The sequence below is a fragment of the Notamacropus eugenii genome, chromosome 1, assembly GCF_028372415.1.
Source record: "Notamacropus eugenii isolate mMacEug1 chromosome 1, mMacEug1.pri_v2, whole genome shotgun sequence".
Classification (NCBI taxonomy): Eukaryota; Metazoa; Chordata; class Mammalia; order Diprotodontia; family Macropodidae; genus Notamacropus; species Notamacropus eugenii.
The window spans coordinates 276,141,165-276,162,761 of NC_092872.1; the positions used below are offsets into that span (position 1 = coordinate 276,141,165).

Below are 21,597 nucleotides of genomic sequence, written 5' to 3' on the forward strand. Positions count from 1 at the left end.
TGAGGTAATGAGGAGACAAACACAACTGAAATGACCAAGCAGCAATATAGCTTCAAGATGTGCAAAGATATAACTAGCTAGCTAGTTACATACATACACACATATTTTTGTATGCATATGTATTTATATATATATGCACACACATACATATATACATACGCACACGCACACACACATATATTGTGTGTTTGTATCTATATGTATATATGTAGATGTGTATGTATGTGTGTACATACGTGTATATATATGTGCATGTGTGTGTATCCTGATATGGCCTTTATAATCACCATTATACATACATGCTAAAGGCAGAATTCAGGAAAACCTGAGTTCAAATCTAACTTCATAGATTTATTAGCTATGTGATCCTGGGCAAGTCTCTTAACTGCCTTAGTTTTTCTTCATCTGTAAAAGTGGGAGAATAATGCTTATGTATCTCTTAGGGTTATTTGGGGAATGAAAAGTGATAATATCTGTAAAGCACTTTGCAAATCTGAGAGTACTGTATAATCACTATTTACAGATAAAGAAAGTGAGTCTGAAAAAGGTTAAATTACTTGCCTGGTATTCCTCAGTTGCTACATATGAGTCAAAATTCAAATTCAGGTCTTCCTGACCCTAAATTCTAGCCCTCTGCCACCTAGGTAAAGAGAGGTTTAGAATTAGAGAGAATGAGATAACTGAAGGAGACAAAAGGGAGGGGTAGGATTGAGGAGTTGCAAAACAAGTGGTCTAGACAAACAGAAGAGTCACTTCTTCAACAGTGATTGGTGGTTAAAAGTATATAGTAAGGTATGATGATAAGGGACTATGAGATGTAGAGAAGGGAAGAAATGGGGGCTCTAAGCTAATGGTCTGTATTCAACCATTTATGAGATGAGGTCCTCTGATACCTGGGAAGTGGAAGGGGTTTTCAGAAAAGTCTTGAATAGCTGCTCTGGGACAAGTGAGAGGGAAATTAGGGAACATTAAAGTAATTAGGGAACACTATCCATTGAATAGATTTCTAGTTCTCTAGGTTGAGGCAGTGATTGATTCTAGTATCTTTCAGCAGTAGATGATTAGAAGCAGACATGGCTAGATGATAATATAGAAGGGGCATTTGTTCATAAGATGTAGAATATGGTTACTATGGACCCCTCCACTTCTGATTCTGTGATAGAGATCCTGTAGGTATTTTTTTAAGAATATAACTTATGTTTTGCCCAGCATGTTGAAAATATTTTTTGATTTTATTTTTAATTAATTAATTAAATTTTAGTTTTCAACATTCACTTCCATAAGATTTTGAGTTCCAAATTTTCTCCCTATCTCTCCCCTCCCCCACCCCAAAATAGCATGCATTCTGATTTCATCATGAATGCATGAAAGTCCTGTATTTCATTGATAGTCTGTTTTTTGCCTGAAATATTATACTCAGTTTTTCTGAGTAGGTGATTCTTGGTTTTAATCCTAGCTTCTTTAACCTCAGGAATATCACATTCCAAGCCCACCGATCCCTTCATGTAGAAGGTACTAGATCTTGTGTTATCCTGATTATGTTTCCACAATACTTGAATTGTTTCTTTCTGGCTGCTTGCAATATTTTCTCCTTGACCTAGGAACTCTGGAATTTGGCTACCATATTCCTAGGAGTTTTCCTTTTGGAATCTCTTTCAGGAGGCGACTGGTGGATACTTTCCATCTCTATTTTATCTGCTGGTTCTAGAATATGAGGGCAGTTTTCCTTGCTAATTTCTTGAAGATGTGGTCTGGTCCCCCTTTTTGATCATGGCTTTCAGGTAGTCCAATAATTTTTAAATGCCCTCTCCTGGATCTATTTTCCAGGTCAGGTTTTTTTTTTCTTTTTATGAACAAGGCAATTTATTAATGAATCTGGAATGGTTTGTCCTAATGTTTCTTGTTGGCAGCTGCCACCTGTCCAGAAATTCTGTCTAGGTCTCTCTGTACCTCTGTCCATGAGATGTCAGCTTCTGGCCCCCATCCTGGTCCTTCTCCATCATCTTGAGGCCCTCCAGGGCCTGCAGGACCCTGCAGGCCACACTCTTGGAGCCCCTGCTGAAGTGACTGGGCATGACCCCATTGTGCTGGCAGCCCCTGTAGATCTTGGTCATGGATCCCATGCTGGCCCCTCCCTGGAGGTACAGGTGGCAGGCAGTGGAGGGGCAGCCTGCGTGTAAAACCAGTTCTCATCGTAGGGCGCCAGCTCCTTATGTTTGACCAACTTGACCGTGTCCTCCCAATCAGAGACTTTCAGCTGCCCTGACTTTTTCAGGAAGGTGGCCAGGGCCCGCACAAACTCCTGCTGGTACACGTCCTTCACCATGACTCTGGGCATGGTGCAGGCTCTACACAGCCAGCTAGAGGAAAGGGAGAAAAAAGGTTTCCCAGCCTCACAAGAGGGTCAGTTGTTTTTTCAATGAGATATTCCACATTGTTTTCCTTTTTTTTTCATTCTTTTGGTTTTGTTTTATAATTTCTTGATTTTTCATTAAGTCATTAGCTTCCACCTTCTCTATTCAGATTTTGAAGGAATTATTTTCTTCAATGAGCTTTTGGACCTCCTTTTCCTTTTTGGCAAATTCTGCTTTTTTAAGGTATTCTTTTCTTCATTGGCTTTTTGGATCTCTTTTTCCATTTGGGTTAGTCTATTTTTTAAGATGCTATTTTCTTCAACATTTTTTGGGTCCCCTTTAGGAAGCAGTTGACTGGTTTTTCATGATTTTCTTAAATCACTCTTATTTCTCTTCCCAATTTTTCCTCTTCTTCTCTTAACTGATTTCCGAAATCCTTTTTTATCTCTTCCATGGCCTGAGACCAATTCATATTTTTCTTGGAGGATTTGGATGATGGATCTTTGACTTTGTTGCCTTCTTCTGATTGTAAGTTTTGATCTTCCTTGTCACCAAATAAAATTTTATAGTCTGCTTTTTTTATGTTCTTTGCTCATTTCCCCAGCTCATTACTTGATTTTTGAGCTCTTTATTGAGATAGTTCTCCTGCTTCAGAGTGGACAAGAGTGTACTTTCCCAAGCTTCAGGATTTTTGTGCAGCTATTTTCAGAAATCATTTCGGGCCCTGAAATTTTCAAGGTTGTATGATCAAAGGAAAGATGTTTACTCCTCTCCTGGTTGATGCTCAGATCTATTAGTAAACACAAGCACTCTTTTCTCCCTTGGAACTTTGAGGAGGATTTCCTCTCCACCATAGCCACAAGCTCTGCCATGACAACACTCCTCCTCACCCCAGGACTACCACTCAGTATTATGACCCAGATCCATACATGGGTAAAATAAAACAATCCCTCCTCATCACCAGCAAAGACATCCCTGCAATTCCCCTCCAATCAACCACCCAATCTTCTCATAATCTATGGTCTTAGAGCTCCAGAAAAAGTCACAACTCCTGCTGCTGCTACCACCCAGACTGCTCAGGGCTCCACTGCCCCCTTGGCAGCTCCAGGGCTGGGGCCAGAGCAGGCTCTTCTCTCAGCCAGGTCCCACAAGGTTTTCCCACTGACCTTCTATGTTGTCTTTGGTGTTTGTGGTCTGAAATGTCTGGAAACCGCCACAGCTGCCAGTCATTCAGTGCCCTGAGGCCTGTTCTGACCTGTACTGACATGGCCCATGCTTCTGCTCCCAGTGTAATAGACCCTTCCTGTCAACCTTCTAGGTTGTCTTGGGATGGAGAAATGCTGCACTCCATCATTCTATGGGTTCTACAGCTCCAGAATTTGTTTAGAATCATTTTTGCAGGTGTCTGGAGGGGATTGGGGGAGAGCTCAAGCAAATCCCTGCTTTTGCTCTGCCATTTGGGTTCTCTGCCCCCCTCTCAGAGATAATATACATAAAACATTTTGCATATCTTAAAGGGCAATGTAAATGTGATTATTGTTGTTATTACTTGTTTAGAAATATGAAATTTCAGCTGGGAGAGGAAGGTTTATCTTCAGAAAGCTAAGCACACTTCTGTCATGTTCAAGAAAATAATGTGAACAACAATTATTGGGGAGCTTGAATTACATAATGACTTAGCATCAATTTTCCTGAGTTTGACTAAGTAATCAGTATTTCTTAGTTTTCAACTGTGAATTCATCGTCTTGAAAAAGAAGAGCAGCCTCTTTGTGTAGCCTTTTGGGTTGCTAATTCCACCTTTCCTTCCTTCAAAGTTGTCACTTTAAATCTCAAGGAAGTCATGGGTTCCTTGGTTATATCACCTGCTTGCTTACATTTCTTGCAAAACTATAGCTGACAGAGACCAATTTCCCCAGCTTTCCACTGAATTTCCACATTCATTTCTCTAAACTTAGAACGTTAAAAAGTTTAAATTCTTTGTGATGTTGTTTTGACCTTGAAGGAACATCATTTCTGACTTGTCACACATTCTGAAATAAACAATGGATAAATTGAGCATTTGACTTCTGTCATTGTTTCTGAGAAATTCAGAAAGTGAGGAAATAATAGAGATAAAAAGACAAATATTTCAAGTTTAAATTATTTATTATTATTATTAAATTTTTCATTGCCAAATAAAATTTTAAAATAGTACATCTTGTCTAAAGAGCAGAATATAAAATGAAAGGGCAAAAATGTGTCAGGGTCAAGTGCTTTGTTTGCTTTCTTAAAATATACATACATCACTATGCCAAATGAGTATTTCATGTCATATATTTGATTTTAAGGGTCATAGCAATAGAAAGTAAACTTTCTAAAGACTATAATGACTCTCAGAATTATTTGTGAATTTATGTGGTATGTAACCTCTCTGCCTCAGTTTTCTCATCTTTAAAATGATGTGGAGAAGGAAATGGCACACCGCTCTATTATCTCTTCACAAAAACCCCAAATGGAGCCACAGGGACTCAGACACAACTTAAATAACTGAACAACAAGAATGCCATCATCATCAACAACAACAACATGTCAATCACTGTCCTAAGTAAATATCTTCAGAGAAAAAGAATGGAATAAAGAATGTGGGTCTTTGATATCAAGGAGCTCACATTGTAATGAGAGAGAACTTGTAAATCTGTGTGTGCATGTTTGTGTGTGTGTGTGTGTGTGTGTGTGTGTGTGTGTGTGTGTGATATGTAGATAGTGTAAATGGAATGTGATTTCAGAGGGTTAGCAGAGCTTGGAGAATGGATGGGAAGGAAATAGAAAAGATCTCCTGCAGAAGGTAGTATTTAAGTTGAACATTGAAGAAAGTCAAGGAATCCAAAAGGCTGGACTGATTGGGGCCACAGCAAGTGCAAAGCGTTGAGTGTGGGATGGAATATCCTGTCAGTAAACAAATATTTATTTTTATTTGATTTTTTAAAAATTAAATGTGATTTTTTTTCTCTGCTCCTGACTTTCCCCTCTGAAAACTGGAAAAGAAAATCCAAACCTTTTTAAAAATATACATATTTATATATGTAAAAATAAAATCTCAGATGAGTCATGTCTAAAACTGTGTCCCTGTCTGTCAGGAGATGAGCAGCATACTTTCACCATTGATCCTCTGGAATTATGATTGGTCATAGCAGATTAGAAATTTTAAGTTCCAAGTTCAATAACCATTTGTTCATCATTTATAGCATGCCTGGCACCCTGCTAAGTATTAGAGATACAAGGAAAAGCAAAAAAAACAAGTTCCTGCTATAAAAGAGCTACACTCTAATGTGGAGATAATAAGGAAAAACAATATATTGTAAAAAGAAAAGGAAAGGAAGATAAGGGAAGGAAACTTATTGATCTAAAAGTTTATTCCTCACTTTTAATTCTTGAACCTAAATTTAAGAAAAATCTCTCCCCATTCATTTTTTTCAGAATAATGTGTATATTCCTGAGTTTTAAAAATTCCATTATAGACTGGAATGCTTCAGGAAGTAGTGATTTTTCCATCACTGGAGATCTTCAAATAAATTGAGAATGAGTGCTTATCAGGGACATCATACACAGGATTTGTGTTCAGGATTGCTTGTCCTAAATGTACCTTCTAACTCTTCGATTCTGTGATTCTGAGATTTATGCAGTGACAGTGTAAATTTCATAATATTTAAAACATTTGTTTCTTTCAAAGGAACAACAGAAATAAGTGTGTCATTTAAGTAAGCTCTGCATTTGGCCAAATACTCATTGAAATGAAAGAAATTTATGTAGTTTCCCAGGCTCTACTTATTTCTACTTATGGATTAAGTAGGACTGACAAGCCATTTTATCAAGTTATAAAAACTTGTAGCCAATTCAATTATCCTCTAACTCATTGCATGGCAAACCTTTTCTATGGTACCATCATGACTATATGTGAGATACACATCCACAAAAGTCATGACCAGTGGCGAAACGATCACTTTCTTTGCAATCAAACAAATCAGCCACTCCATTTCTTTCTTTGAAATTCATGAGGATTCCATGGAAGAAATTATCTCCTGAGGTTGATTTTAGTTGTGAAAAGTAGGGAATGACTTAGATTTCTAAGTACAGGGAAGAAAATCACATTGAGAAAAAGTGAAGGCAGTGAATGCCATCAGATCTGAAGAAGCCAGGAGGGGCATTGAACTTGAAAAACTTCCCTAAGGGAGAACTTGAAGAGGGATGAGTAATTACTAGGAAGGATGATTAAATCAGATTATCTTTCCTATAGTAGTATGTGTTAGCAACCATTTTCAAAGTCTGTGGGCAACAGAAACATTCTTTGTGACAGTGTTTTTCTTCCCATTTTTAATATCTAGGTGAGAGAGAAATCTGTCTAGATTGAAAAAAAAGTCATATAACTAGAATTTGAAGGTCTAAGAATAAATAGCAGAAGACCCCAAATCTCCTCCAGCCAAGGTCTGTTCAGCCTAAGTAGGCCAGGTTTTGATTGAAATATTAAACAACACCCAAGCTTTCTTGAAATTTAGCCAGGCTACAAATAGCTTCCAGGCTTGTTCTTGGCAGACACTATGACTATTGTTGTCTGACTGAGCTTTTTCTTTCTCACCCACTATTTATTGAGCACTTGTTCAGATCTTCTATCACCTGACCCAAACAAATGTCCTCAAAGTAAAATAAAGTTAATTAAGGATTAAAATGTCTTGAGCTTTATGGTGTTATTTTCAAGAAACCTTGTCTTCCATTTATAATTACCATGGTGGCTATGTCAGTCCCCTCTTTGAAATCCCCATGTCTTTTCAGATACCTCTTGAGGTCATCTTCTGCTTTCTTTTCCTCATTCCTCTCACCTAGGTCCTGGCCAAATTCCCCCTTCAGATTCCTAGGAAAAGTTTATAAAATCTTTTTATTGTTTTCCTTCAGTACAAACCTTCATTTATTTTGAAATGCATTACCTTCTCTGTGTTTCATTAGTATAGCAACTTCCTATTGGCTTCCCCTATGATTCAATAAGGTTTTAAACAGAGAAAATGTGGAATAATAGATAAAATGGTCAACTTGCATGCATAACGAAATGGGTTCAGCTGTAGCCTTGAATATTTAATCACTCTTTGACCCTAATACAACAGGTCAGTTTCCTCATCTGGAAAATGGATATGATAGTAGCAGCAACCTCATAGCTTTGTTGTACCACTCAGATTAAATAGTGTATTTAAAAAAACTTTGGAAAAATTAAATGATATATTTACAAAATTGTTCTGAAGTTAGTTCAAATACAATCATGAGAGCCAATTATTAAATTTTTCTGTTCAAGCAGCTATGCTTTGCAAATCAGGTCAGGGCTGAATTTATCATTCAGTTGATTGTTTAGATTTTAGAAAGTGATAGAAACAGAGGCAGAGCCAAGATGAGAGAGTAAAGGCAGGAACTTACCTGAGCTTTCCCCAAAGCTCCTCCAAATACACTTAAAAATTATTCTAAACAAATTCTAGATCAGTAGAATCCACAAAATGATGGAGCAAAATAATATTCTATCCCAACACAACTTAGAAGGTAAGAAGGAAAGGTCTTTTCACCAGGGTGAGAGAGGAGTGTAGGATGAACCAGCACAGACCAGGGCATATCAAACTAGGAGCAGTCCTTGGTGTGACTGAATTAGTCAGCAGTGGTGGTTTCTAGACCTCCCAAACTACAGATGCCAAAGACAACTTAGAAGGTCACTAAGAAAGGTCTGTCACACCTGGATGAGAATGGAACGCAGTCTAAATCAGGCTGCACCATCACAGCCCAGACCCTACCTGCTGTTAGAACTCTCAGCCCATAGATAGTAAGAGGGTTGAACAATTGGTCAGAAGGGACTTATAGTTATCTCTTTGCATACTCAGATCTAGGTTGCATTCCTAGATGGCAGTAACAAGGTGAGAAGGAGAGCTAGCACGACAGAGCTGCAACTATAGGGGAGCATGGACCCTCCTCACAGTTCCAAGACAGAAAAGAGTATTTGTGGTAGCTCACATACCAGAGCACAGTCCAGGAGAGCAGTAAACATGTGTCTTCTTAGATCATACCTCCTTGGACAAACTGAAAACCTACAGGTCCCTAGAAGTATCTCTGAAAACAGCAGAACAAAATCTCTGAAGTTTGGGACAGTGCCCTCTCTACCCTGTAAAGAGGGCTCTACTTTAACAAAGAGTTAAAAGTCAAGGAACGGGCTGGGAAAATGAGCAAAAAATAAGAAAAAAATCCTGGCCACAGAAAGTTACTACAGTTACAAGGAAGATCAAAAAGCAAGCTCAGAAGTAGCAAAGTCAAAGCTGCTACATCCAAAACTTCAAAGAAAAATTGGTCTCAAGCCATGGAAGAACTCAAAGAGGACTTTGAAAATCAAATCAGAGAGGTAGAGGAAAAATTTGCAAGAGAAATTGGAGTGATGGAAGAAAATAACAAAAAATGAGTCAGCAATGTGTTCAAGAAGAGACAAAAAATACTGAAGAAAATGACACCTTAACAACAGACTAGGTCAAATGGTAAAAGAGGTACAAAAAATCACTGAAGAAAAAAAAAAGTAGAATTGGCCAAATGGAAAAAGCAGTACTCAATGAAGAAAATAATTTCTTGAAAATTAGAATTGAGCAAATGGAAGCTATTAACTTTATGAGAAATCAAGAAACAATAAAGCAAAACCAAAAGAACAGAAGAGTAGAAGATAATGTGAAATATCTCATTGGAGAAAGAACTGACCTTGAAAATAGATATAGGAAAGATGACTTAGAAATTATTGGTCTGCCTGAAAGTCATGATAAAGAAAAAAGAAGTTGAGACATCATCCTTCAAGAAATTCTCCAGGAAAACTGCCCTGATAATCTAGAGCCAGAGAGTAAAATCAAAATTAAAGGAATTCATTGATCCCCTCCTGAAAGAGATCCCCAAATGAAAACTCACAGGAATATTATAGCCAATTTTCAGAGCTCCCAGATCAAGAAGAAAGTATTTCAAGCAGCCATAAATAAGCAATTCATATATCATGGAGCCACAGGTACCTTAGCAGCTTCTACATTAAAGGACCAGAGGGCTCGGTGTATTATATTATATTCTGGAAGGCAAAGGAGCGCTAGGATTACAACAAAAATCACCTCAGCAAAATGCAGTATAATCCTTCAAGGGGATAAAATTGGATATTCAGTGAAATTGAGGACTTTCAAGTATTCTAGATGAAGAGAACAGAGCTCAATAGAAAACTTGACTTTCAAATACAAGATTCAAAAGCAACATACAGAGGTAAATAGAAAAGAGGAATTATACAAGACTTCATAATGTTAAACTGTTTACATTCCTACATAGGAAGATGATAACTGTAACTCATAAGAACTTTCTCCTTATTAGGGTGATTAGGGGTATAAATAAACAAAGGGTACAAGTGTGACTTGAATTAAGGACTGAGGTAGGGATGGACTGGGAGAAAAAGAAAGGAAGAAGTAGGAAGGGGTAAATTATCTCACATAAAAGAGACAAGGAAAAGCTTTTTCAGTCAAGGAGAAGATGGGGGAAGTGAAGAGGAGTGAGTGAACCTCACTCATTAAAACTGGCTCAAAGACTGAAAAACATATACACTCAATTGGGCATGGAAATCTACCAGAAAGTAGGAGGGGAAGGGCATAAAGAAAGGGATGTTTGTGATATAAGGAAAGACAGATTGGAGGAGGGGGTAGTCAGAAGTAAAATATTTTTAAGGAGGGACAGGATGAAAGTAGAGGGAAAATACAACAAAGGAGCATGGAAATAGGATTGAGGGAAATACAGTTAGCAATAGTAACTGGGGGGAAAAAGTGAAGCAAGTTTCTGTGATAAAAGCCTCATTTCTTAAACATTTAGAGAACTGAATCAAATTTAAAAAGCTGAGCCATTGTCTAACTGATAAATGATCAAAAGATATGAACAGTTTTTACATGATGTAATCAAAACTATAGTCAAATTTTCAAAAATGCTTTAGTTTGTTATTGATTGTAGAAATGCAAATTAAAACAATTCTGAGGTACTACCTCATACCTATTAGATGGGCTAACAGGAAGCAAAAGGCAAGTGATAAATGTTGGAGAGAATGTGGGAACAATGAGACATTAATGCATTTTTGGTGGACCTGTGAACTGATTCAACCATTTTGTAGAACAATTTGGGACTATGCCCAAAGGGCTATAAAACAATGAATGCCCTTTGACTTAGCAATACTACCAGTGGGTTTGTATCCAAAAACAGGTGTAAGAAAAAGAAAAAGCATTTCTAATTGCAAAATATTTATTGTAGCTTTTCTTCTGGTGACAAAGAATTAGAAATTGAGAGGATTCCCATCAATTGGGGAATAATTGAACAAATTGTGGTATATGATTATGATGAAATACTATTGTGTTATAAGAAATGATAAGCAGGATGCCCTCAGAAAAATGTGGAAAAAGTTGAATGTGCTGAAGTAAAGAGTAATATTCTATGTATGAAGTAACACAATATTGTACAGTGTGAATGACTTAGCTATTCTCAGAAATCCAATGATCCAAGACAACTCTGAAAGACTTATGATAAAAAATGATATCCATCCCCAGAGAAAGTACTGATGATGTTTCAACACACATTGAAACAGACATTTTTTTAACTTTTTTATTATTCTTGAGGGTTTTTTTTTTGTTTTCTTTCATTGCTTGACTATTACGGAAATGCTTTGCATGAGGACACGGATAATTATACTGAAATGCTTGCTTTCTCAATGAGAGGTTGGTGCTTGGGAAGGGAAGAAAGAACAATGTTTTAAAAACAAATGTTAAAAAATTGTTTTTAAATGAAAGTGAGGAGAATAAAATAATAAATAATAACAATAAAAAAGTGGTAGAAAAAGTATTAATAATGCAGATTAAACTTAAAAGTGTATCATAAGTACACATTTTTGAGAGCTTGTTGTTAAACATTTAGCAGCATCTTCCAGGTATGACAACATTAGCTTTAATTTTTGTAACAGAAACAAAAGTAATGATTTAAAAAAATTATTTATTGTTTTATTTGTTTTCACTGTTCTACAATCACTTCCATATTACTTAGATTTTTTTTCTGTCCCTACTCTTCCTTCCCTCCTATCTCCCCCCTCCCTTCTTGAGTCAGCATACAATTTTATATAGGTTCTACACCTACATTCTTAATAAACACATTTTCACCTTAGTCATGTTGCATAGAAGAATTAAAATGAGTGGGAGAAATCATAAAACAAACCAAAATGTAATACAAAAGAAAATTATCTGCTACATTCTATGACCAAATTCCATAGTCCTTTCTCTGGATGTGGAAGGCATTTTGCCCAAAGAGACCATTGGGAATATTTTAAGTCTTGCATTGCAATGGAGTTCTAAGTCTATCAGAAGAAATCCTTGCACACTGTGGTTGTTGCTGTGTACAAAGTTCTCCTGGTTCTGCTCCTTTTGCTCAGCATCAGTTAAACAAGTCTTTCCAGGCCTCTCTAAAGTCGTTCTGTTCATCATTTCTTACAGCACAACAGTATTCCATTTCATTCATACACCATAATTATTCAGCCATTCCCCAATTGATGGACATCCCCTGGATTTCCAGTTTTTGGCTACCACAAAGAGTGCTGCTATAAATATTTTTGTACATATGGGACCCTTTCCCATTTTTATGATCTCTTGGGGATACAGTCCTAGAAGTGGTATTGCTGGCTCAAAGGGTATGCACATTTTTGTAGCCCTTTGGGTATAGTTCCAAATTGTTCTCCAGAATGGCTGGATCAGCTCACAGCTCCACCAACAATGAATTAGTTTTCCAACTCTCCCACATCTTCTCAAACATTTTTCATCATCCTGTTTTGTTATGTTAGCCAATCTGATAGGTGTGATGTGTGGTACCTCAGAGTTGTTTTGCTTTGCATCTCTCTAATCAATAGTGATTTAGAGCATTTTTTCATATGACTGTAGATAGTTTTGATTTCTTCCTCTGAAAACTGCCTGTTCATATCCTTTGACCATTTATCAGTTGGGGGATGACTTGTATTCTTGTACATTTGACTCAGTTCTCTATATATTTTAGAAATGAGGCCTTTATCACAGATATTAGTTACAAAAATTCTTTCCCAGTTTTCTGCTTCCCTCTTGATCTTGGTTGCATTGGGTTTGTTTGTGCAAAAACTTTTCAATTTAATGTAATCAAAATTATCCATTTTGCACTTTATAATTTTTTCTACTCTTATTTAGTCAAAATTTCTTCCCTTCTCCATAAATGTGATAAATATACTGTTCCTTGCTCCACTAATTTGTTTATAGTATCAGTCTTTATACCTAAATCATGTACCCATTTGGATTTTATTCTTGTGTATGGTTTCCAGCATTGGCCTATGCCTAGTTTCTGCCATGCAGTTATCTGGTTTATCCAGCTATTATTGTTGAACAGTGAGTTCTTATCCCAGAAGCTGAGGTCCATAGGTTTATCAAACAGTAGATTGCTATATTCATTGACTGTTGTGTTGGGTACCTAACCTATTCCACACGTCTACCCTTCTGTTTCTTAGCCAGTAACAAGTGGTTCTGATAATTGCTGTTTTATAATGCAATTTGAGATGTGGTAGAGCTAGGCCACCTTCCCTAGCATTTCTTTTCATTAATTCCCTTGATATTCCAGATCTTTTTTTCTTCCCGATGAATTTTGATACTATTTTTTCTAGCTCTACAAAATTATTATCTGATAGTTTGTTAGTATGGCACTGAATAAGTAAATTAATGTAGGTAAAATTGTCATTTTTATTATATTTTCTCAGCCCACCCAGGAGCAACTGATGTTTTTCCACTTACTTAGATCTGACTTTCTTTGTGTGAAAAGTGTTTTATAATTGTGTTCATATAGTCCCTGGGTTTGTTTTGGCAGGTAGATTCCCAAATATTTTACAGTGTCTACTCTAGCTTTAAATGGGATTTCTCCTTCTATCTCTTGTTGTTGGACTTTGTTAGCAATTTATAGAAATGTATATGATTTGTAAATGTAAAAGATGTGTGGGTTTATTTTGTAACCTGCAACTTTGCCAAAGTTCTTTATTATTTCAAGTAGTTTTTTACTTGATTCTCTAAGTATATGATCATTTCATCTGCAAAGAGTGATAACTTAGTTTCTTCTTTGCCTATTCTAATTCCTTCTATTTCTTTCTCTTCTCTTATTACTACAGCTAACATTTCTAGTACCATATTGAATAATAGTGGTGATAATGGACATCCATGTTTCACCCCTGATCTTACTGGAAATGCATCTAGCTTATTCCCATTGCATGTAACACTTGAAGAAGGTTTTAGGAAGATACAGCTTATTATTTTATGGAAAGTTCCATTTATTCCTGTATTCTCCAGTGTTTTCAGTATGAATGGGTGTTGTATTTAGTCAAAAGTTTTTTCTGCATCTGTTGAGATAATCATGTGGTTTCTGTTAGTTTTATTGTTGATATGATCAATAATGTTAATAGTTTTCCTTATATTGAACCATCCCTGCATTCCTGGTATAAATCCTACTTGATCATAATGTATTATTCTCATGATAAGTTGCTGCATTCTTTTTACTAAAATCTTATTTAAAATTTTTGCATCTATAGTCATTAGAAATTGGTCTAGATTTTCCTGTTAGGAGGCTCAGGTGGCTCTGGTCTGCCCGCTGATATTGCTTATCCTTCCTGTCCCATCCAACACACCTGTCAAGATGGCATCAGATGAAGGGAAAACTCTTCGTTGGTGGACTGAGTTTTGATACCAATGAACAGTCATTGGAACAGGTCTTCTCCAAGTATGGACAGATTGCTGAGGTTGTTGTTGTGAAAGATAAGGAAACTCAGAGATCCAGAGGTTTGGGCTTTGTTACATTTGAGAACATAGACGATGCTAAAGATACAATGATGGTCATGAATGGAAAGTCTGTTGATGGGCAGCAGATTAGAGTTGACCAGGCAGGCAAATCATCAGAAAACCGATCCCAGGGGTACCAACGAGGTTCATCCAGTGGCCGAGGCTTCTTCCGTGGAGGTCGGGGTAGAGGCCGTGGTTTTTCTAGAGGAGGTGAAGACCACGGTTATGGGGGGGAACAGATTTGAATCAAGAAGTGGGGGATATGGATATTCCAGAGACTATTACAGAAGCAGCAGGAGTCAAGGAGGTTACGGTGACCGGTTTTCAGGAGGGTCTTACAGAGACAGCTATGACAGTTATGCTACACACAACGAGTAAAAATCCTTCCTGAATCAAGATCGTCCTTCCAATGACTGTATTTATAAAGATTTTTGGAGCTTCGCTGAATCGTTATTGTGTAGTACCCATCTACTTTTATTCACTTTTGTAGTATTATCAGTTCTGATCTTGTCAAAACACAGCCTGACAGCTTCGGACATGAAATGGCCTAATTAGACTTTTCTTTTAAGAAAGCTCTTGTCTGTTCTCGAGTGTTTTTTTTTCTTTTTTAAAGCATTTTTGAAAGCACTTCAGATTTTTTTTCCTTTTCGTCATGAGCCAAGGTGTGGTTTTCTTTTTTGTTGTTTTTTTTTTCTTTTGGTTTTGTTTTAATTTTTTAATTTTTTTTTCTTTTTACAACAAAAGCTTGTGAAATTGGGGGCCCTGGTTCAGTTTTCTTTGAGCTAGAAAAGGAGCTTAAATTCAATGTTCACGGGAAGCTGAACAAGCTGTGGAGGTTTGGCTTTTTTTTTTTTTTTTTTTAAGTGCGTTACCTTCAACTTTTTGTAACCTTCCTTTAGTGTAGCAAGGTAGGAATGCAGCCATGAGGGTTTGTGGAGAGGCAGACCACCTTGGTATATCTAAAGAGAAACTGCTTGTATGTTCACTCTGCATAAAGGTATTTTTACTGTATACTGTAAATTACCCAGAAATAGACTTGCAAGCTTTCCATAAAAGAGGTTCTTGAAAATGTTTATTTATATTGTCCTTTTTTTACTGGAAGAAGTATGCATATTCCATTGATATTGTATTTGAAGTGGTTAAGGAATTCTTGTATACAGTTTTATTTGGCTTTATGAAGCCTATTAAAAGACCATCTGAAATGAAAAAAAAAAAGAAATTGGTCTATAATTTTCTTTCTCTGTTTTGTCTCTTCCTAGTTTAGGTATCAAAACAGTATTTGTATCATAAAAAACATTTGGGAGGACTCCTTCTTCCCCAGTTTTCCCAAATAGTCTATATAGTATTGGAATTAACTGTTCTTTAAATGTTTGATAGAATTCACTTGTGAATCCATCTGGTCCTGGAGACTTTTTCCTAGAGAGTTCATTGATGGCTTGTTCAATTTCTTTTTCTGAGATAGGGTTATTTAAGTATTCAACTTCCTCTTCTGTTAGTCTGAGAAATTTGTATCCTGTAAAATAATCATCCATCTCATTTAAATTGTCAAATTTATGGGCATACAGTTGGGCAAAGTAATTTCTTATTATTGTTTTAATTTCCTCATTATAGGTGAGTTCACCCTTTTCAATTTTGATATTGGTAATTTGGTTTTCTTCTTTCTTTCTTTTTAATCAAATTGACCAAAGGTCTATCAATTTTATTGGTTTTTTCATAAAACCAACTCCTAGTTTTATTTATTAGTTCAATAGTTTTATAAATTTCAATTTTGTTAATCTGTCCTTTGGTTTTCAATATTTCTAATTTTGCATTTACTTGGGGATTTTCAATTTGTACTTTTTCCTGTTTTTTCAGCTGCATGCCCAATTTATTTATCTCCTCTTTCTCTGTTTTATTCGGGTAGGCACTCAAAGATATAAACTTCCCCTAAGAACTTCTTTTCCAGTATCCTATAACATTTTGGAGGGTGTCTTATTATTGTCATTCTCTTGAATGTTGTTGTTGATTGTTTCTATAATTTATTGTTTAACTCACTCATTTTTTAGGATTAGATTGTTTAGTTTCCAATTAGTTTTTGGTTTATGTTTCCATGGCCTTTGATTACATACAATTTTTATTGCATTATGATCTGAGAAGAATGCATTGATTATCTTTGCCTTTCTGAACTGCATTGTGAGGTTTTTAATGGACTAGTACATGGTCAATTTTTGTATATGTGCCATGTATTGCTGAGAAAAAGGTGTATTCCTTTCTATCCCCATTCAATTTTCTCCAGTGATCTATCATCAACAATAGAGTTCTATTCACCTCCTTAATGTCTGTCTTATTTATTTTGAGGTTATATTTATCCATTTCAGAGAGGGGGCGGTTGAGGTCCCCCAGTAGTGTAGTTTTGCTGTCTATTTCTTTCTGTAACTCCCTTAACTTCTCCTCTAAGAATCTGGATGCTATACCCCTTGGAGCATATATGTTTAGTAATGAAATTGCTTCGTTGTTTATGGTGCCTTTTAGCAGGATATAGTTTCCTTCCTTATCTTTTTTGATTAGATCTATTTCTGCTTTTGCTTTGTCCGAGATTGGAATTGCTACCCCTGCTTTTTTTTACATCAGATGAAGAACAATAAATTCTGCTCCAACCTTTTACCTTTACTCTGTGTATCTCCTCTTTTCAAATGTGTTTCTTGTAAACAACATATTATTGGATTATGGTTTTTAATCCGTTCTGCTATCTGTCTCTGTTTTATGAGAGAGTTCATCCCATTCAAATTTATAGTTATGATTACTATTTGTGTTTTTCCCTCCATCCCCTTTCCCCTTATTTCTGCTTTTAATTCTCCCTTTTCCCTTCCCCTCCCCAATAGAGTTTTAATTTGTGACCATCGCCTCCCTCAGTCTTCCCTCCCTTCTGTCAGCCCCCCTCCCTTTTAATCCCCTTTTCCCTTACTACTTCTTCCCTCCCTTTTGGCCTCCCCTCCCTTTTCTTTCCCCCTTACCTTCCTATTGCCCATAGAACTAGTTGTTTTTATATATTTAACTGAGTTTGTTTTACCCTCCTTTAATCCAATCAGATGAGAATACCTCTCAATACTCATCTCCCTCCCCTCTTTCCCTCTACTGTAATATATTTCTGTGCCTCTTCCTGTGATGGATCTTTTTTCTGCCTCCTCCTTTTCACATCTCCTATTACAATCCCTTCTCACCCTTAAATCACATTTGTTATCACATCATTTAATTTATACCCCCTCCATCTACCTATGTATTTCCTTTTTACATGTCATAATGAATATACAATTCTCAAGATTAAGAAGTATCATCTTCCCTTATAGGAATGTAAAGAGTTTGCCCATATTATGTAACAAGTTTTTTTTTGTTGTTGTTTTCCCTTTTACCTTTTTATGCCTCTCTTGACCTGTGTTTGAGCATCAAATTTTCTGTTGAGTTCTGGCCTTTTCATCAGGAAGGTCTTGAAATCCCTTATTTCATTGAATGTCCATCTCCTTGCCTGAAATATTATGCTCAACTTTGCTAGGTAATTGATCCTTGGTTGTAGTCCCAGTTCCTTTGCCTTACAGAATTTTGTATTCCAATTTGTTCGATCTTTTAATGTAGAAGCTACAAGGTCCTGTGTGATCTTGACTGTAGCTCCTCAGTATTTGAATTGTTTCTTTCTGGCTGCCTGCAGTATTTTCTCCTTCACTTGATAGTGCTGGAATTGGGCAATGATATTCCTTGGTGTTTTTAGTTTGGAGTCCCTTTCAAGAGATGAACGATGGATTCTTTCAATGACTGTTTTGCCCTCTGGATCTAGGACTTCTGGGCAATTTTCCTTCATTATTTCTTGGATGATATTATCCAGGCTCTTTTTTTCATCATGGCTTTCTGGTAGCCCAATAATCCTTAGATTTTCTCTCCTGGATCTATTTTCCAGATCAGTTGTTTTTACAATTAGATATTTTACATTTCCTTCTATCTTTTTATTCTTTACATTCTGTTTGACTGATTCTTGATGTCTCATAGATTCATTAGCTTCTACTTGCCCAAATCTATTTTTTATCAAATTGTTTTCTTCAGTTAACTTTTGTATCTCCTTTTCCATCTGTCCAATTGTTCCTTTTAAGTATTTATTTTCACCAGTTAGGTTTTATATTTCCTTTTCTATTTGTCCAATTTTCCTTTTTAAGGAGCTGTTCTCTTCAGTGAATTCTTTTTTTCATTTTTATTAAATCATTGGTCAGTTTTTCTTCTATTTATCTATTTTGGGTTTTAAAATTCTTCCAGAGCGCTTCCAAGAAGGCTTTTTGTTCTTCTGACCAGTTCATATTCCCTTCTGAAGTTTCAGATGGGAGTACAGTCTCAGTGCTGACCTCCTTGGTATTTGTGTTTTGCTACTTGTCCCTATAGAAAGATTCTATGGTCTTTTTTGCTTTGTTTTTTACTCATGATAACAACCCTTTTCCTGGCTTTTAAGGTAGATCTCTGTGTCTGTGGCATAGGGAGCTCTGCCCCACAGTTCTTGTGCCTAAAACTTGAGGCTTTTTGTGTTGTGGCCTCTGATTCTTTCAACTGGAAATTAAATGCTGCAGCTTACCTGGTGCTGAGCTGACTTATGTTTGAAAGCAGGTGCAGGTTTGGTCTTTTGGGGTTTCCCACAGTTTACCCTGGAGGTAGATCAGTAAGTGTGGGGGATGGGTGATCTGGATGCTAGAGGCTCCTTTGCTGAGCTAGAGCATAGGAAAGCTCAGCTTTCTGCACTAATGTCTTCCCAATTTCACTGGGGTCCTGAGGCACACCAGTCCTGGTGTTAGCAGTTGCTGGCTTCACCCCTCTAGGGTTCAGGATCTTCATCTGGTTTGTTGAGGTGGGACTGTCTGGGACAACTGTGATCCTGCACTGATCGCCTTTGGCCACAGCAAGAGGAACCCTCCTTTCTTTCTAGCCTCCTGTGCTGAGAGTCTGTTTACCCCTTCTGCTGCTCCAAGACTTTTTCCAGGGCAGTAATCTCTGGGCTGGTCAAGGTCAACAAGGGGAGGGAGATAGCAGTTACCAATCACTCCACCATCTTGGCTCGTGGAACAGGGGGGAAAAATGTAATGAAGTTTTAAAGAGACATTATGCCATAGTAACTAGAGTGGGTATTGGAGTCAAAATTATTTGGGTTCAAGTCTTGCCTCTGAAAGAGACCTGCTATGTGACCTTCCATAAGGGGATGGAATGTCTTGTTTATGTCACAATAAAGAGCCAGTTTCATTCAATCAAAGAGTATGTGGCAAGGGAAGGTAGGGGAAGCCACATTATGAAGATCTTTATAAACCAAACAGGATTTGCCTTTGATCCTCAAGGTGATAAGAAGCTGCTGTGATACAAATCACAGTAAGAGAAATGACATGGTGAGACATGTTTTAGGAGACTTGTGCTTTAGGAAGATCATCTTGACAGCTGAGGTTAGCATGAGAAGAGAAGTGAATCCTACAGATCAATCCCCCATCCCTACCACAGCAGACTATCACAATAGTGCAATTTGCAGTGATGATCATCAAATCGTATTGTATACAGTAGTAGTATCAGAGGACAGATGACTCCCTTCTGAGAAGTCTCCAGGTTTGAAATGACAATACTTGGCAAGTGAATGGATATAGAAAGTGAGAGAAAGGGAGCACTTAGGGATAACATCTAGTCTGGCAGACTGGATGACCAGAAGGATGGTGGCAAATTAAACTTTATTAGGAAAGTTTGGAAGGGGGAGAGGGTGCAAAGGAAAAGTTATGAGTTCAGGTTTAAATATGTTGAGTTTAATCTGGTAATCCAGTTCAAGATGCCAATAAATGATTGGAGATGTGAGACTGAAAGTCAGGAGAGAGGTTAGGGTCCTGTAAGTAGATCTCGGGATCATCTGCAATACAATCCATGAGAGCTGATGAGGTCACCAAGCACAATAGTATATATGAAGAAAGAGATAGAACCCAGAACAAAGCCTTAAGGAATACTCTGGGTAAGTAAGCATGACCTGGAGGAAAATCCAGCAAAGGAAACTGGGGGTGGGGGGGTAGGAGGGGGAGAGTCCTACAGGAAGTAAAAGAACTGGGAGGAGAACAGTGTCATGAGAGGAGAGTATTAAAAAGGGGATAATTAACCACATCAAAAGCAACCAAGAGGTAAAGAAGGATGAGAAGGAAAGACTTTTAGAATGGACAATTAACGGGGTAATGGTACCTGGAGAAAGCCATTTTAGTAGAAGGGTGAGGTCGGAAACAAAACTGCCAAGGAGGCAGAAGAATGTGAGAGGAAAGGAAGTGAAGACAATACTTGAAGTGAGTCTTCTCAAAGAGATTAACCACAAAAGGGGGTTATAATATAAGGTGATATCTAGCAGAGACAGAACAAGTGACAGATTTTTGAGGATGGGGAGTATATTGGTATGTTTGTAGGCAACAGGAAGCAGGCAAGTGACAAGAAAGATTAGAGATAGTGGGGATAACTGAAGGCACACTCTGTTGGAGAAGATGGGATGGAGAGGAGCCACTTGTGCACATAGAGGAATTTACCCTGGTAAGAAGAGGGCCACCTCTTAAGGTGAAACAGGTAAGATGAAAAGGCATCAGAGAGATCTAAGATGAGGAGAAAGAGGAGAAGAAGGAGGTCTTAGTGAATGACCTTCAATTTTTTTCAGTGAAATATGATTCAAGATTCTCAAGTGAGAGGGTGGGGAGAGATAGAAGGCTTGGGAGATTTGATGAGCGATGAAAAGATTTGGAAAATCTGTTATAGTAAGTATAATTGAGTTTGGAGATTTAAAAAAGGATTTTCTTTCTGCACTGAGGACTCAGTTGAGATTATGAACCATAAATTCGTAGAGGTCACATAATTTTCTCTGGCTTGTTTAGCACCACGTAAACAGGAGAAAAGGCAATAACTGATGGAAGTTACGCCAGTCTGGGACTTGGCAGGCAATGTTGGCAATAGAATAAGGGAGCAAGAACCCTCAAGAGAAGATAGTACTGAGGCAAGTTGAGGCCACAGAGGCTAGATGGGGAAAAGAGGAGAGTATACATAAGCAGTATACGGGATAACAGTCTTGGGTAGAACTTAAAGGGATTAGAGGGCACAGTAAGGATGACAATGGGATTAGGAATGATAAAGCAGAGGGAAAGATGAAATGATAAAAGTGTGAGCAGAAAAAAGAAATTTCAGCATTCATGAACAAGGAAGCAGAATACTTGCAGATAATGGCAGATTAAAGGTTATGGCCATCTCTGTGTTACTGGAGTAGGATGGAGAAGTAGTTAATATGAAGTGAATAAATTGAGGAATTGGGAAGAGAGTATTTGCTGGAGAATTGCATTTGTGTTCAATTCCCCCATTAGGAAGACAA

General features: G+C 37.2%; 1 protein-coding gene and 2 pseudogenes across 2 annotated transcripts in view; 2 read left to right on the forward strand and 1 right to left on the reverse strand.

The window, feature by feature from the left end:
- PCDH15 (protocadherin related 15) overlaps positions 1-21,597 on the forward strand; it is a 2,324,555-nt gene that overhangs the window by 1,999,827 nt on the left and 303,131 nt on the right. The window lies entirely within an intron of this gene.
- LOC140525187 (small ribosomal subunit protein eS19 pseudogene) lies at positions 1,842-2,338 on the reverse strand (annotated as a pseudogene).
- Positions 14,070-15,447, forward strand: LOC140517558 (cold-inducible RNA-binding protein pseudogene; annotated as a pseudogene).